We start from the raw sequence: 14,242 nt of genomic DNA on the forward strand, positions 1-14,242 counted from the left end.
TTAATTAAATGATAATATTTGGGTTAAATAGTGTAACACTATTTAGTGTAACACTAAAATTAAAGTCACTTATTTTCACCATCTTAACGCAGCTCCTAGGATATTTAGAAGTACATCTGTGTCTCACATTCTATTTCTGCGGGATCGTATGTTAGAGGCCAGCGACCGTTTTTGGGTCCGGTAGATATTTCTGTTTTCCTGATGATCCTTTCCGTTTGTGTTTGAGTAGAGCAAGGACTCCTAGCTCTCAGTTTGGTGTCTCAGTGTCGTGGGGATTCCTTCCTCTCTTACTTGTCAGATCGCCTTGTGCAAGTCACCGTGTCCAAGTGGCCTGCGTCCGTAGCTGAATCTGCCAGGGAGGGAGGTGTAGACGTCGAAGGGACGCGCAGAGCGCGTGCCGAGCCATGCGCGGTGTCTGCCCCAGGGTGCTTTGGTCTTTGGCCATGGGAACAAACGCCGGCCAACTTAAACAAGAAGGGAATTCATCCATGTGTTGCTGGGCAGTTCACAGGACCAGAGAGAGGCAAGGTCCGGGCTTCCGAAAAGGGTGGGAGTCAGCCACCGTGGGAATTTAGAGCAGCAGCTCCCCAAGGCTGTTCTCTTGGGGGCAAGGGGGAGCAGTGGGGGCCCCTGGGGATAGAGCAGCTCAGGCTTCTCCCCTTCTTGCACTATCCCTTGTGTGCAGGAATGCCCAGGGGACGGCAGCTGGCCGGCCGGCAGGGGTTCTGGACCCAGATCTGGGCCAAAGGTGGGCAGACCCTGAAGACACAAGCAGAGGGCGGCCGGTCCTCCAAGCAAAGTCTACCCACTGTGAGCGGGAGGGGGAGGGTGTGCTGAGCAGGCAGAAACCGTACGTATCCACTGCCTCATTCCAACCTGATTTCGTCAGTGACCACTGGAGGACTCCACCAATTCAGCTCTTTTGAGAGACTCTTAAGTCCATCTTTGCAAACTCTGAAATGTGGAAACACATCAGACTCGTACAGAAGAGGAAGTAAAAAATAAACTTCCACGGACCCGTCACCCAGCTTCCACAAGGATCCAGGTAGGGTCAGGCTTGTCTTATCTATAAGCTCCCCAAATCCTCCTGAATCATTTCGGAGCATATCTCAGGCATTATATCATTTCCTCTAACTCCACGGGTGTCTCTCCGGGACAAGAGTTTGTTTAAAATAAATAAATAAATAAATAAATAAATAACCACCGTGTCATCACCCATAGAAGAATTCCAACAATGCTGTAATCGGACCACGTTTCTGGCCGGTGTTCAGATTCTTTTTTTTAAAAAAGATTTTATTTATTTATTTGACAGACAGAGATCACAAGTAGGCAGAGAGGCAGGCAGAGAGAGAGGGAAGCAGACTCCCTGCGGGGCAGAAAGCCTGACGCACGGCTCCATCCCAGGACCCTGAGATCCTGACCTGAGCCGAAGGCAGAAGTTTTAACCCACTGAGCCACTCAGGTGCCCCAGGCGCCCCAAGATTCTCACTATTTAACAATGTTATCAGGCAGAAATTCAACTTCACCCTGTGAGTGCAGTTTGACGAACTGTCGCCCCGTCCGGTCTTCTGATATTATTTAGAATGTTTCCGCCACTCACAACGGCAGCCAGTCCTCGCTCAGGAGAACAGCGTAGTGAAAAGTTCTAACGTACATTCAGGGTTCAGCCCAGCACCTCCACCCTGGGGAATCTGCTCAAGAGAAATGAATGCACATGCCACAGACTCCTCCGTGAATGTTTACAGCAGAATTATTCATAAAACCCGAACTGGAAACGATCCACATGTCTATCAACTAGTGGGCTGGTTTCCTTTTTTTTTTTTTTTTTTTTTAAACCGGTAGATTCCTGCAATCAAGCCCAATCGGCACGAACAAGGACGGCCTGCTGGTATGTGGGACAATAAGGATGAACCCCAAGCCTGGTGCTTAGAGAAAGCAGACCACGGACCCCACGATGAATGATTCTGTATCTGGGAAATGGCTAAGAAGGGAAAATTTTGGAGGAGAAAGCATCTTGGGGCGGCCAGAGTGCCCCTTCTGGAACTCTTCCCTTTCTCTCCTCCCTCCTCAGAAGCTCTAGCATCAGCTGGAGGCTGGTGAGTTCAGTTCTGCAGTCCCAGTGGCCTCCACGCAAGGGCACACGAGGCTGGGCTAAGTCCAGAAATAAATGCAGACAGAACAAGATACAAATTTAGACACCAGGAAACCTCCTGCCCATTGTTAGGGACCATGACTTTGTGTCTTAAAACAATACTTTGCTTCTATCTTGTTCAAAGTCTTTTTTGTGGGTGGGCGGGGGGGTGTTTTAATCTGATTTGCAAGCAGATGCCAAAACAGAGGGAGGTGCTGTCACATCTGTTTATAACCAGGAGGCTACCCTTCAGATAGGGTGGGTCAGGGCCCCCAGCTTACAGCGTCTTGCTCGTGCCTACAAGGACGCGATCTTCTCCAAGACCTCTGGCAGCTTCTCGTCCATCCTCACAAGGTGGCTGGAGGCCACCGTTGTCCTGCTTCGACAGCTGGGAGGACGGAGACTAGATATGAAGTGTTGCCACAGCCCATGGAAGCTGCTGGTGAAAAATTAACCCAACTAGTCCCGAAAGCAGATCTCTTCCTTTGGCGATTTGCTGCATCATACTTTATTTCCGTTAACATTTATTGTGTGCTTGCTGCATGCCAGGCACTGTGCTAGGCACCTCGCCCCTCTTATTTGTTCTCTAAACGACCCCGTGAAAGCATGATCACCAGCCCTGTTTGACAGCACAGACAAGTGAACCAAGGTTTAAAGAAGTGAAGGGGTCACCTTAGGCCCCCGGCTTGTTTAGTTGCCGGACCAGGGTGTTGTTAAAGCCCGCTTGGGCTCTTTGTACCCCCTTCTCCTTGCGAATTGCTGAAATTTATTAGGTAAAGGGGAATTTTCTAAAATACATAGGCAAAAAGCTTTCCCATAACACTTCCTACAAAATGCTTTGTCACCCACACAGGTGACAATATGCTTCTCCTCCCTCGGTTAGGAGAGCTGATGGCTCACAGGGGTGGTGGGTGCGTGGACAACCCCCTCAGGTTCTAGGTGTGGCTCCCACACTTAAACTGCCTGCAAGTTACTCGCTCCCTCCTGTGCCTCAGTTTCCCAATTCCTGTAAACCTCTGGAGTAGATGGGGGGGTCTTGTGTGTAGAGGGCACACTGCAGCGCCTGGCAGGGAAGCCAGATCTCAGTGTGCTACTCGTCATCAGGCCCAATCACCCCACTGCTGTTCAAGAAAGGTCACCTCCGGCCAACGGTCACTAATCTCATATGTTTCAACCTATGGTTATCAACAGCACCCTAGCTCAATAAAACAGACACAGACCCAAGTGTAGAGCGCAACCAGAAATCCCCCGAGGTCTGTACAGGGAAGAAGATGGAGCCACACACGGCGAGACAAAATGAGACTGGACGTCACGGACACGGTGCCACAGGGGGTGGCTGCCTGCTTCTCACCCGCTTCCAAACGCACATGACCACAGTTCTGGTTTCGAAGTGGGAGGAAAGGAAGCAGCGAACGCAGCTCCCCACATCTGTGAAGAAATGCGTAGCTTAGAGAAGGAAATGGAATTCCAGAAGCCCTGGCTTCCAGCCCAACTCCCAGCCATTTATCAAAAGCATGGCTGGGCCAGACGCACTCTGATCGGGGGTCACTGAAAGCAGACAAGATGCTGGCCTCCCGTTCTGCACGTACCTTTGCCGTGGACGCGGTGCAGGGAGGCCACGGAACGCACACGACACCCGCACAGCCCAGCATCCCCCCGGTGTCTGGTATCCACCGGTCGTATTTCCCCTCCGCTGTTTACCCGATCACAGCATCAGAGGGAAAGGCAAGCTGGCTAAGAGAGTCTCACAGAGCTCATGCTAATGGAAAAGGACTAAATCAGTAAGACACCATTTTGCTTCCCTCTTTGTATGTCTATCGGTGCCCTGGATCCAGAATGAGCAGCTAGCTACCAAAGCTGAAGGGCACGGACACATCCACTCACCAGGTTGGAAATCCTCCCGGGCAAGCGTTTTCTTGCCTCGCCAAAAGCAGCAAATGCAAGTCCTAAAGGGTATCTAGAATAAACCAAGAATAAAAGGATAACGTCTGAGAAAAGCACCAAAAAAACAGAACATAGCATAAGAAAGAAAGGAAAGAAGAAAGGAAGGAACAGAGTACAGGCCCCAGGATCCCTGAACGTCTCTTAAAACTAAGAATGAAAACTGCTGATTCCCACTTGGGAAAAGCCATGCTTGACCCCATGCACAGAAAAACAAAGGGGACTCCTATGACACCTCCATGTTTCTCTGTGGGCCGACGATCACGCAGCAGCTACTCTCGTGGGTGGGACCTGACTGTCCGGCCCCTCCCCTACAGACTTGAACTAGCCATTGAAGACTTACAATGCTCTGGGGGTTGGGGGGCTCTCCTCTCTAGGATGCCAGAAGTGAAGCAGTGTTGGAGTGAGGAGATCGGGCCACACGGCCCCCGGGAAGCCACTGTGGGCAGTCGTGGCTCTGGTCAGGTGCTTCGGGCAGTCACATGCTCACAGGTGGTGCTGTGGGGTGGGCCAGACCACAGGCTGGAGTTACAAGGGCAGAAGCACCAGCAGCCTCCTCCGTGCCTGTTCTGCACTTCCTCCTAACTCGCACAACTCCGGTTTTGCCTGGGATGGCCCTGAGCCTTCCTTGAGGCCAGGGGCGGCCACTCAAGGTCACTGCGCTTAATGTGCTTCAGCACAGGTCACAGGGCTCAGGATGACCGACGCGTTCCAGTCTGCCTAGACTTTCTTGGGTGTAGCGATGAGAGTCCTGCATCCTGGGAGACCCCATGGTCCCGGGCAAACTGGAACTGTTGGCCATTCTCAAAGAAGGTCCTTTGAAAGGGGAAGAGGCCGCTGGCCAGCACGTGTCCCTTTGCCTGTCCCCCTCCTGCTGCACGGGGTGTGGGTCAGGCCCTCTCTCCACGCACCATCCCGGTCTGTGGCGTCCCAGCCCTCCTCAAGTTTCCTCTCAAATGCTAACAGCTCAGGTCACTGGCAGCTGGAAGATGCCTTCCTCCTCAGACACAGTGTGTAGGTAGGATGACTGGATGAGTGTCCCGGGGCTGCTGAAACAAAGTACCCTGAACCGAGTGGCTTAATCCACAGAGAAGTGTTGTCTCACAGTCTGGAGGCTGGAAGTCTGAGACGGAGGTACAGGAGCTAGGGGAGGACCCGTCTCCAAATTTCCCCTTTTCGTAAGAATCCCAGTCGTGCCGGATCCGGGGCCGCCCTCCTCCTGAGCGGTTCCGTTCTAACGAATTACACCAGTCATGACCCTGCTTCCAAGCGAGGCCACACTCAGAGGTGCTTAAGGCAGGGTTTCGACATATGACAATCGTGGGGACATAGCTTGACCCAGAACAATGACCGTAGCGTCGATCATCCGAAACTGGGGCACTCTGCAGAGAAAGATGGGACACCGGCTGAAACTGTTCCAGGATCACGGTGTGAGTGGGCTGGAGAGCCCAGGACCCGTGAGGCACCCTCCGTGAGGGTGACCGGGGGTCTCCATCATGCACACACGTCTAACTTCAGCACTGGCTTGGTTAGAAGGCTTTAACTGTGAAGAACAGAAAACCTGACCCCATGTGGCTCTGAAACAAAGGGGACTTATGGCCTCACATGTAAGGACTTAGGAGAAAGGCTGGGCCTTGGGCGTGTGGATTTGCTGACTCTGTGGCACCACCGGGCACTCAGTTTCTCTCTGCCATGTGGCTCTTACGGCCTTGATGTACTGACTCTGGGGCTTCTGAGGTGGCTCCAGGGGCCTTAGCCCCCCTATCCTCCCAAACCAGGATCTGGAGACCAGGTTTGCTTCATGCATCCCTTTTTAGGAACAGAGACACTTTTCTCCCTCTCCAGCCCACCTCCCCTCATGTCTTGTTGGCCAAAATTACCCTCTGTACCTGTGCCCAAACTACGTCCCGGCAAGGGCTGCGGGACCCACCACCATGCTTTTCTTAGCTCAGTCGTGATGGCTCTCTTGCGAGCTGGGCCCCACTGCTCCTGCAGTGGATGGGGGTGGGTATCCGGACAAAAGTGGAGTTCTCTGGGCAGGAAAAGGAGGGGTAGAGGAGGGGTAGGGAAGGGGCGGCTAGGGAGGCAGCCAGAATGCACCTGCCACAAAGGGCAGAGGACACATGCTGAGAACCAGCAGCCCCATCGGGGGCAGCTTAAGAGGAGAGATCTCATGCCTGGGTGTGGAAGTGAAAACTAGGGCCCTGGAACCTGCAAGCTGCTCCTCTGGCGGGACGTTAACGAAATGCAATGTTTTGGGAAGCTGGCAGCGGCCCTCACGCCTCATAAGGTGGAAGGTGTGATAACTGAGGAGATGAGATGGTCTTGTTGACTGCCCTGGACAGAAGACCCTTTTGCAGCAGATCGCGCCGCAGTGCAGCCTCGCTAACGAGCGCAGATGAGAAGCCGGCAATCAGTAAAAATGATTGTTACCAAGCAACAAGCCAGCACGGCAGGAATGGAATAAAGGGGGCCTGAACGGGCCACAGAAATCAATCATCAGAGAAAGGGGGCATAGAGGGGGCTGGGTGGGTAGGAATACCGGAGAGCCTTTCCCGTGTCTGTTCTATTTCATTGTAAGAAAGGACACTTCTCCTGCTTAGAAATGCAACGTAGGTTCGTTGGAGAAAATCACTTAGTATTTACAAAAAAAGAAATGAGTCGCATGCCTCATCTCACCACTGACCACTTTCCAACAGGTGAGTGCTTTTCCCCGAGCGCGCACGGGCACGCGCCGCCCCCCCAGCCCTGTGTGTGTGCCCGCATGTTCTGTCTCTTGGCTTACCTGTTTCGAGTCACTTCCCTGTACGTGGTATTTCCCCCACGTTATTAAAAGTTCTTAGTTGACGTCATTTTAACCGCAGAGCGCACGCATCGATCAGTGACTTTTGGCAGAACAGCATAAGTCTGTGCTCGGGAAGGACTATCACCGGGTGGGGGGGATCGGGGAGCGGAGAACCTAAGTGTTCACATCACTCACTGTCGTCACGTGCTGCCTGGTGCAGGTAGGTCAGAGGCTGGGCTGCCTGCTGGTCTCTTCTTCAGCTGGGGGGCAGGGCAGGGGGGAGGTGGGGAGAAAGCCTGTATCAAGGAGGAAGGGGTGGGAGGAACGTGTCTGATTTGTGTGTATGGGGGGGGCAAGGGGGGATCCCGGAGCCTTGATTTGTGCTACAAACCATAAAGCGGAACATCAAACTCTCTATTAGTGGCATTTTTCAAAAAGATGAGCCATCAAGTGCCCGAGCCCTTCCTAGAATAACAGTGAGCTACCCCCCTGCTGCACCTTAAATTTCCTCCCTTAACTGCTCTGATGGATCCTTAAGCAGCACTGGAGAGCCATTACCATAATCATCTCTCCTATTATGAGTGTCATTTTTCTAATTAAAAAAAAAAAAAACCACACAAAAAACAACCACCTCACAACAGCGAGGCTGCAGAAGAACTTTCCAACTGCCCTAGTAAGACTCCCCCTGATTTGCCCATGAGGCTGGTCTATCCACACCCCGAACACGGATACGGTCCACTCATTTAATTCCGGTAAGCTTTAAGGAGTGAGGAGGCCTGGCCGATCACAAATCAAGCCACGTGATCTGTTTCTCGGGTTTATTATTTTTGTGAGGCAAGCGTCTGCCCTCCTGAGCTGAAGCGTCCCCACTGATCACCCAGCGTGACAATACTAGCCCCCCCCCCCCCCCCCCCCCCCCCCCGCTGCATCGTTCCTGTCCTCTGTACCAAACCTGGTTTAGACTCACAAGACGACCGCTGTATCCGAGCCGGGCCAAATTCTACACTTCGAAGCGTGTTCCCTGTATTGCCGGGTGAAGGATGATGCCTTTCCTGTGAATTTGTTGTCTCTTTATCCAACTGATTTTCCAAGCTAATATGATACACTGGTTTTATTTTATTTATTTATTTATTTATTTTTAAAGATTTTATTTATTTATTTATTTGACAGACAGAGATCACAAGCAGGCAGAGAGGCAGGCAGAGAGAGAGGAGGAAGCAGGCTCCCTGCTGAGCAGAGAGCCCAATGGGGGCTCGATCCCAGGACCCTGAGATCACGACCTGAGCCGAAGGCAGCGGCTTAACCCAATGAGCCACCCAGGCACCCCGATACACTGGTTTTAAAAGGATGGTCTTCTGTCCTCACGCGAACGGATGGCACGCCAGTATTCTTCGAGCCAATTTTTTTCCCCTTTTAAAATAATGTTTATGAAAAAGAACGTGCTTCCGTTCAGAGGCGTAAAAATTTTGGGCCTGTTGGTCCTCATGCCTGATAGGGGCCATAGCATCTGGACGAAAAAGCCATTTCTCTCTGCGACAGGAGAATCCGAACGCTGGCCCACAGATACCAGGCCTGCTCCCTGGGAAATGAAGACTTGTCTCGGTCAGTGACGGCTTGCTGTTTGGCCTTGGTGTGTCTGTTTAAGAAAAGAAGCCAAACTTCATATTTATAGAATAATGAATAATGCCGTATTAGTTACTGATTAATGGCAGAATGGCAACATCAGAATGAAAGACAAGCTTGGGAGTTGAGGGTCAAGGTTATGTGAGGGGAGGGAGAGAGATGGAATTTTTTTTCCTCCTCCCACCTTCCTAGTATGTGTCTACTTAAAAAGATAATAATAATTTAATTGGTTGTTTTTTGGTTTTTAAAATAAAGAGGGGGCTGCATGCAGGGAGACTGCTCGCTCAGGGGCCCTGCCTCCTGTGTGGAGCCTTCTGGAGCATGTGGAGGACCTGGTCACATTCCAAATACCCCTCCAGCCGCCAGGAAGCAAGTGTTGTTTGTGTGAGTCTGGGAGCCCCAGCATCTTGTTGGTGTCATACTGGAGAGCGGTGGTGGGGGGGGGGTCTTTCTGCTCAGGTCTCTGCAGAGCTCTTCCTGCTTAGAAAAGAGGTTTTGTTTGACTCTTTTTGGCCTCAGAGGGACCAAAGGGAGTGATTAACAGGGAACCACCTCGAGATTTCAATAGAGCGGCAGCGTGAGCTCCCAGGGCGGGCAGGGCCTTTGTTTGGCAGAAAACAGGCAATAAAGCCGAGATAGGGCTGCCAGCTGGGAGTCCGGTCCGGTCCTCGGCCGCTTGGTTTCGCCCCTGCCGGGCCAACCTCAGACCCATGCTGGTCTGTAAAAATTCATCTGCCTGCATCCTGGGCAGTGCGATTCGCAGGAGCTTTCTCCTCCGGGGTGGGCCCTGGAGTCTGGCCGGAAAAGTGGGGAGGCCTGGCCTCACAAAGCACTCGGAGGCCAGGGGCCCAGAGACTCTGTTCTCTTTTGTGAGATCCCGCAGGCAAGAGAAGAGCAAAGGCGTGGGGGAGGGGGGCTGGGCACTGGTGACGTGTGATCCTGGGGAAGGGGTTGCGAGACGGCCCCTCCGTGGAGGCGCCAAGTTGGCTGGGCCTCCAGGCCTCAGTGCCGGGAGTAGAAGACAGGCTCCTATGACCACAGCAGAGTCTAGGGAGTGCTTGGGAAGTGGAAGGGAGGGGACAAGGCAGAGGGGAATTAAAGCAGGAAGCAAAGCAACTGCCAGGAGGCCCAGGCCCGGCAACCGTGGCCCCAGCAGGTCCCACACCAGCTTGACATTGCTTGGGTGCCTGAGTCTGAGCGCGGGCATCGGCGGGTTGTTCTAGACACAGTTGAGTGAGGGGCAATGGGGACGTTTCGCTTCCTCAGAGCACAGACCCCGTCTCTCCATTGAAGAGCTGCTGGGTGCCAGGCAGGGTGGACGGCAGCCTCCGGAGCAGATTCCAAAGCCAGGCGCTCAGCATTGGCGGCTCTGACTCGGTGGGAGGCCCGGCGCTAACATGGCCACCGGCGATTTCGCCCAAGTGTGGAAGTGCTTCGCGACAAGACTTCAGAGGTAGGGGCGCCTGAGTGGCTCAGTGGGTGAAGCGTCTGCCTTCGGCTCAGGTCATGATCTCAGGGTCCTGGGATCGAGCCCCCCCGCACTGGGCTCTCTGCTCAGCAGGGGAGTCTGCTTCTCCCTCTCTCTCTGCTCCTCCCCCTTGTTCCTTTTCTCTAAGCAAATATATAAAATCTTTAAAAAAAAAAAAAGACTTCAGAGGCAATGGCACATACTGCTTGAAGTGGAAAGTATGTTAGTCTGCTCAGCCTGTGGCAACAAACCGCTCGGGTCCACTTACAAACAACAGACGCTGACTTCTCCCAGTCTGGAGGCTGGGAGTCCAAGCTCAAGGTGCCAGTAGACGGCAGCCAGGCTACAGAAAGCCTCCCAGGGCTTTAGCCACGATGACCTGGTGGCCAGCGTGCCATGCCCAACACACCCAACTCCAGGGGGAGCTGTGGACACAGAATCCAACATCCGCCGTCCGCTGTCCCTCATGTCCCCCCACCATGTCCTCCCCAGGGTACAGTTTCACGTGATGACCTAACAAGGATGCAAACTCGGCTGTCAGGAGCCAGAAAACTCAACTCGAGATGGTCTCAACAATGCCAAACTGTGTCAGTCCACACGATGGGGCTCTGGATGTAGGTAGAATTTGGGGCTGGCTGGACCTCACGGCCCCAGCTCCCTCAGTCGACAGTGAGGCCAGCTCTGCTCTCTTTCTGTGGCAGCCTGGAAGGCTATGGCCACAGAGCTAGCCCCCTCCCATGGCCTCTCTTCTCACAGCAACATCTCAGAAGGAAAGAATACTTTTCTGGAAATTCCTATCAAACGGAGGCCTGACCTCTCCCTGATGGCCATGAGAATGGCAGACAGTGACCGACTTAGATTCCTGAATCACTCACCATGCGCAGCACAGACCCAGCTGGGTGCAGAGCTGGAGGAGCCCCCCCCCCCCCCGCCCCGACGGCTCCACAACACGAGGGCTACAAGGGACAAAGGCCACACCACGCGGTCCCCTGACAGCATCTGTCCCACCGAGTCCTGTCCAGTGGTGCCCCGAGCAGTTACTCTGGTCATCTCCACGTTAAAGGTGAGCACATAGAGGCGTGCTGAGACACACAGGCAGGGAGCTCTGGCACCGAGGTGTAAACGGGGCTTGATCCCGACCTCACACCCACCTCACAGTGCGGACAGGCCATGCAGTCAGGACAGAGGGTCATCAGGAGAAAGAAAAGACTTCAAATGGAAACCCTCTGTGAGTTTCCTCACAGTCACACTGTCTAAGAGCGTTCTGGCCGGCACGCGGGTACAGATCTTTCCTGCTCTCTGTATCGTGTACTGTGTACATTTCCTCTCCCCAACCTTTTAAAATTGAGGAATGTAATGCATGTACACACACACACACACACACACACACACACACAGGTGCATACATCTTGCAAATAAAGACGTGTTCACTTTCTGCTTCAGTAGAAAGACGTATAACAGTATAACAGACGACCACAAATTTAGGAACTTAAAAAATGCACTTACCTCCACTTCCGTGGGGCAGGAGCTGGGGCTTGGCTGTAGCTGGGTCCAGTTCAGGGTCTCCCAGGGCCTATGATTCAGGGACAGGCTGACCTTTGCTCTTGTCTGGAGATGCGACTCTTTCAAGCTCATTCAGGTCACCGGGAGATGCGTATCCTCGTGACTGCATGACCGAGGGCCCCAGCTTCTTCCTGGTTGCCGGCAGGAGGCCACCCTCAGGTTCTGGAGGATGCCCACAGTCCCCGGCCACGTGATCCTCTCCGGGGCCTTTTCACTTGGCTGTTGGCTCCTGCAAGGACTGCTAGAAAGTCCGTCTCCAGTCATCCTGAGAAAACAAGCATGATGGCGTGACATCCATCATCCTTACACATGACATGACATCGTCAAAGGAGGGACATCCTGCCCCTTTCACCAAATTCTGTTGGTCAGAAGCACATGACGGGTCCAGCCCATACTTGCACAGAGGGGATGATACAGGGAGTTGACTCACTGGGGGTCCCCTTGGGGTGTGCCTAAGTGGAACCTAGGTGAAGAAACGGAACATTGACCACCAACCTGGAAGCCTAACTTACCCACTCCCGTCTCCACTTAGGGGTAAGACCATTGCCGAGCCGGAACTGGCTCACGAGAACCAAATGTTAAATCTTCAGGCATTCTGTGGGCTTGCTGTTGAACAGGTACTATCAAAAGTTAAATTATGTAAGTTTACAGTGAAATCGGTGCTATTGACAACAAGGTTTCAAAATCCATTACTTCCCAATTATTCTACCATGACCTATGCTCTCTAGATTATCTACATCTATCGGATCCATATGCTGGAAGTAGCATTCTCAACCCTGCCCTCAGACACTCCATGTCGGTCATTTGAAATCGGCCATCGGAGGAATATTTATATTCCCGGGATCTAGAAATTTTATAGTTCAGAGCTTGGAGGTTGAGAAGGGTGGTAGACAAAACAAAGTCTATGTGGCAGAGATTACATGTGTCTGGCAGAGTCTAAAATATTTGCCATCTGACCCAACCACTAGTCTAGACTTCCAAGTAATAAAGAAAATTAACAATGTATTTAAACTTAACTTTGTGTCAAGTCTGCAGCCCTTATCTAGTAAACAGCACAAAACGTTGAGGAAAAACTGTATTTGGAAGCCACCATCGAATTTGGCAAAGCAGTTGCTCACAGCACTGATGAAATTCCGACATCTCTTTGGCTTCCTTTCTGTCTTACTTATTAATGAAACATCAGCCGTGTTCATACCCCGGATTACATTGACTGACAAGTTTTTTTTGGAAAATAGTAGGTTGGGAGGCAACTCAATCTGCCATATCTGGGGAGAATGTCAACTAGGGGTTGGCCAGGGTACAAGAGTCCAGCGAAAACAAGCAAAAGCGTTCTCCGAGCATCAGTGGGCTCTAAGAGATTTAGAAGCGAGACTGCTGTTTATCGTGTAGAGGGGCGCTGCCCTTGCTTGCTATCAGCGACATAGGCACGCCTACAGTCCCATGGCCTGAACTTCAGCGTGAGCACTTTCTGGCTTCCCCGGGTAACTCGGCCAGGTTTAGAGTCGCCTCTTTCCCACGTGTGACCCAGGTCCCTCAGAGCCCAGAGCAGCGCCTGGCACACAGGCATTTTAAATGTTGTCAAAGCATGCAAACTTGAGCGAAATACTGACTTTGACAGAGCAACCGGCAGTGGCAAAGCAATTGTGAGCCTTTCTGAGAAAATGACAAAAAGGAAGAAAAAAAAAAAAAAAGTCGGGGGGTGGGGTGGGGAGTCGGCTTTCTCAAGCCGGCAGCCTCCTGCTATCTTTCTGGCATCAATGAGGTATAAAATCAAAGGCGGGTAGAACAGCCCTACTAGTGGGCCGCACAGCCCCGTGCTCAGCGTGCGCCCCGCAGCTGACGGGAGAAGCTGGACACGTCACTGCTGCACTCTCTCCGCCGCCCGCCAGCGCCGCCCGGCTCGCATTCACCTCGCACGGGGCACCAGGGAGCGCCCCCGCGGCCGCCGCACAGCAACGGGGACTCGGGATGCTAGCGGCGAGCCCAGAGCTCCGCCTCCGGGTCCACGTGGACGCCGGAGGCCCCGCCCCGCCTGCCGCGGGATCCCAGGGCCTGCCCGAAGGCAGCGCCGCGGGCGCGACCTTGGGCGGGTCGCACCGCCCCCGCCCGGGACCCCGGGATCGGCGGACGCGCAGCTGTCGCGAGGACGTAACCGACCCACGCCCCGCTCGCACGCAGACCGGAAGGCGCGTCGTGACGCGTTGTGCGCAGGCGCGACGTGCAGTGCAGGGCGCGGGGCCGCCACCTGAGGGCGCCACTGGCCGCCGGCGCCGCGGGGGGAAGGGAGGCGCAGCGCTGGGACCGGACCACGTGCGCACCACGTGGCGCACCCGGCAGCCCGGGACCCTGGTAGGGCGACACGACCCGCCACCCTGCGCAACCAGCAAGCCGGAGAAGGCGAAAGAATCGGTCTCCCCGCTGGCACCCCTGCTGACCTCTGGCCTTCGACCCCACCACCTTTAGGGTTACCCCTGGCCGGTGGCCGCGCGGTGTGTTTATAAACAGAGCTCCCGGCAGGGCCTAAACCCCGGATCGCGGATTACCGCCCGGGGAGCGGAGCCTCATGCGCATGCGCCTTGTGCCCTCTGCGTGTCTCTTTCTGCGCAAGCGCACTGGCGAGGGAGCACGCCTCCGCGCCGGGCTGGGACGGGTGTCCGGGAGGGGGAGGGCGGCGGCCGGGAAGAGCTGGGGACCGCGCCTGAAGCCTCTCCAGGCCCTGCGGGGGTCCTTC

The 14,242-nt window shown here is 53.8% G+C and overlaps 1 long non-coding RNA gene across 4 annotated transcripts; it reads right to left on the reverse strand.

Annotated features, from left to right (window-relative positions):
• Positions 1-49: 49 nt before the first annotated feature.
• Positions 50-13,669, reverse strand: LOC125090225 (uncharacterized). Of its 4 annotated transcripts, none has more exons than XR_007124247.1 (6): positions 13,422-13,669; positions 12,024-12,131; positions 11,455-11,776; positions 4,416-5,454; positions 2,413-4,088; positions 50-954 (listed from the first exon to the last, which is right to left on the reverse strand). It is a non-coding gene; the product is annotated as an uncharacterized LOC125090225 (long non-coding RNA). The 4 variants fall into 4 exon arrangements; XR_007124246.1 differs by lacking the exon at positions 50-954 and having other exon boundaries at positions 1,399-3,559; positions 4,016-4,088; XR_007124244.1 differs by lacking the exon at positions 50-954 and having other exon boundaries at positions 1,399-4,088.
• Between the last annotated feature and the right edge of the window lie 573 nt (positions 13,670-14,242).

Source organism: Lutra lutra, chromosome 18 (genome assembly GCF_902655055.1).
Source record: "Lutra lutra chromosome 18, mLutLut1.2, whole genome shotgun sequence".
In the NCBI taxonomy this organism is placed as follows: Eukaryota; Metazoa; Chordata; class Mammalia; order Carnivora; family Mustelidae; genus Lutra; species Lutra lutra.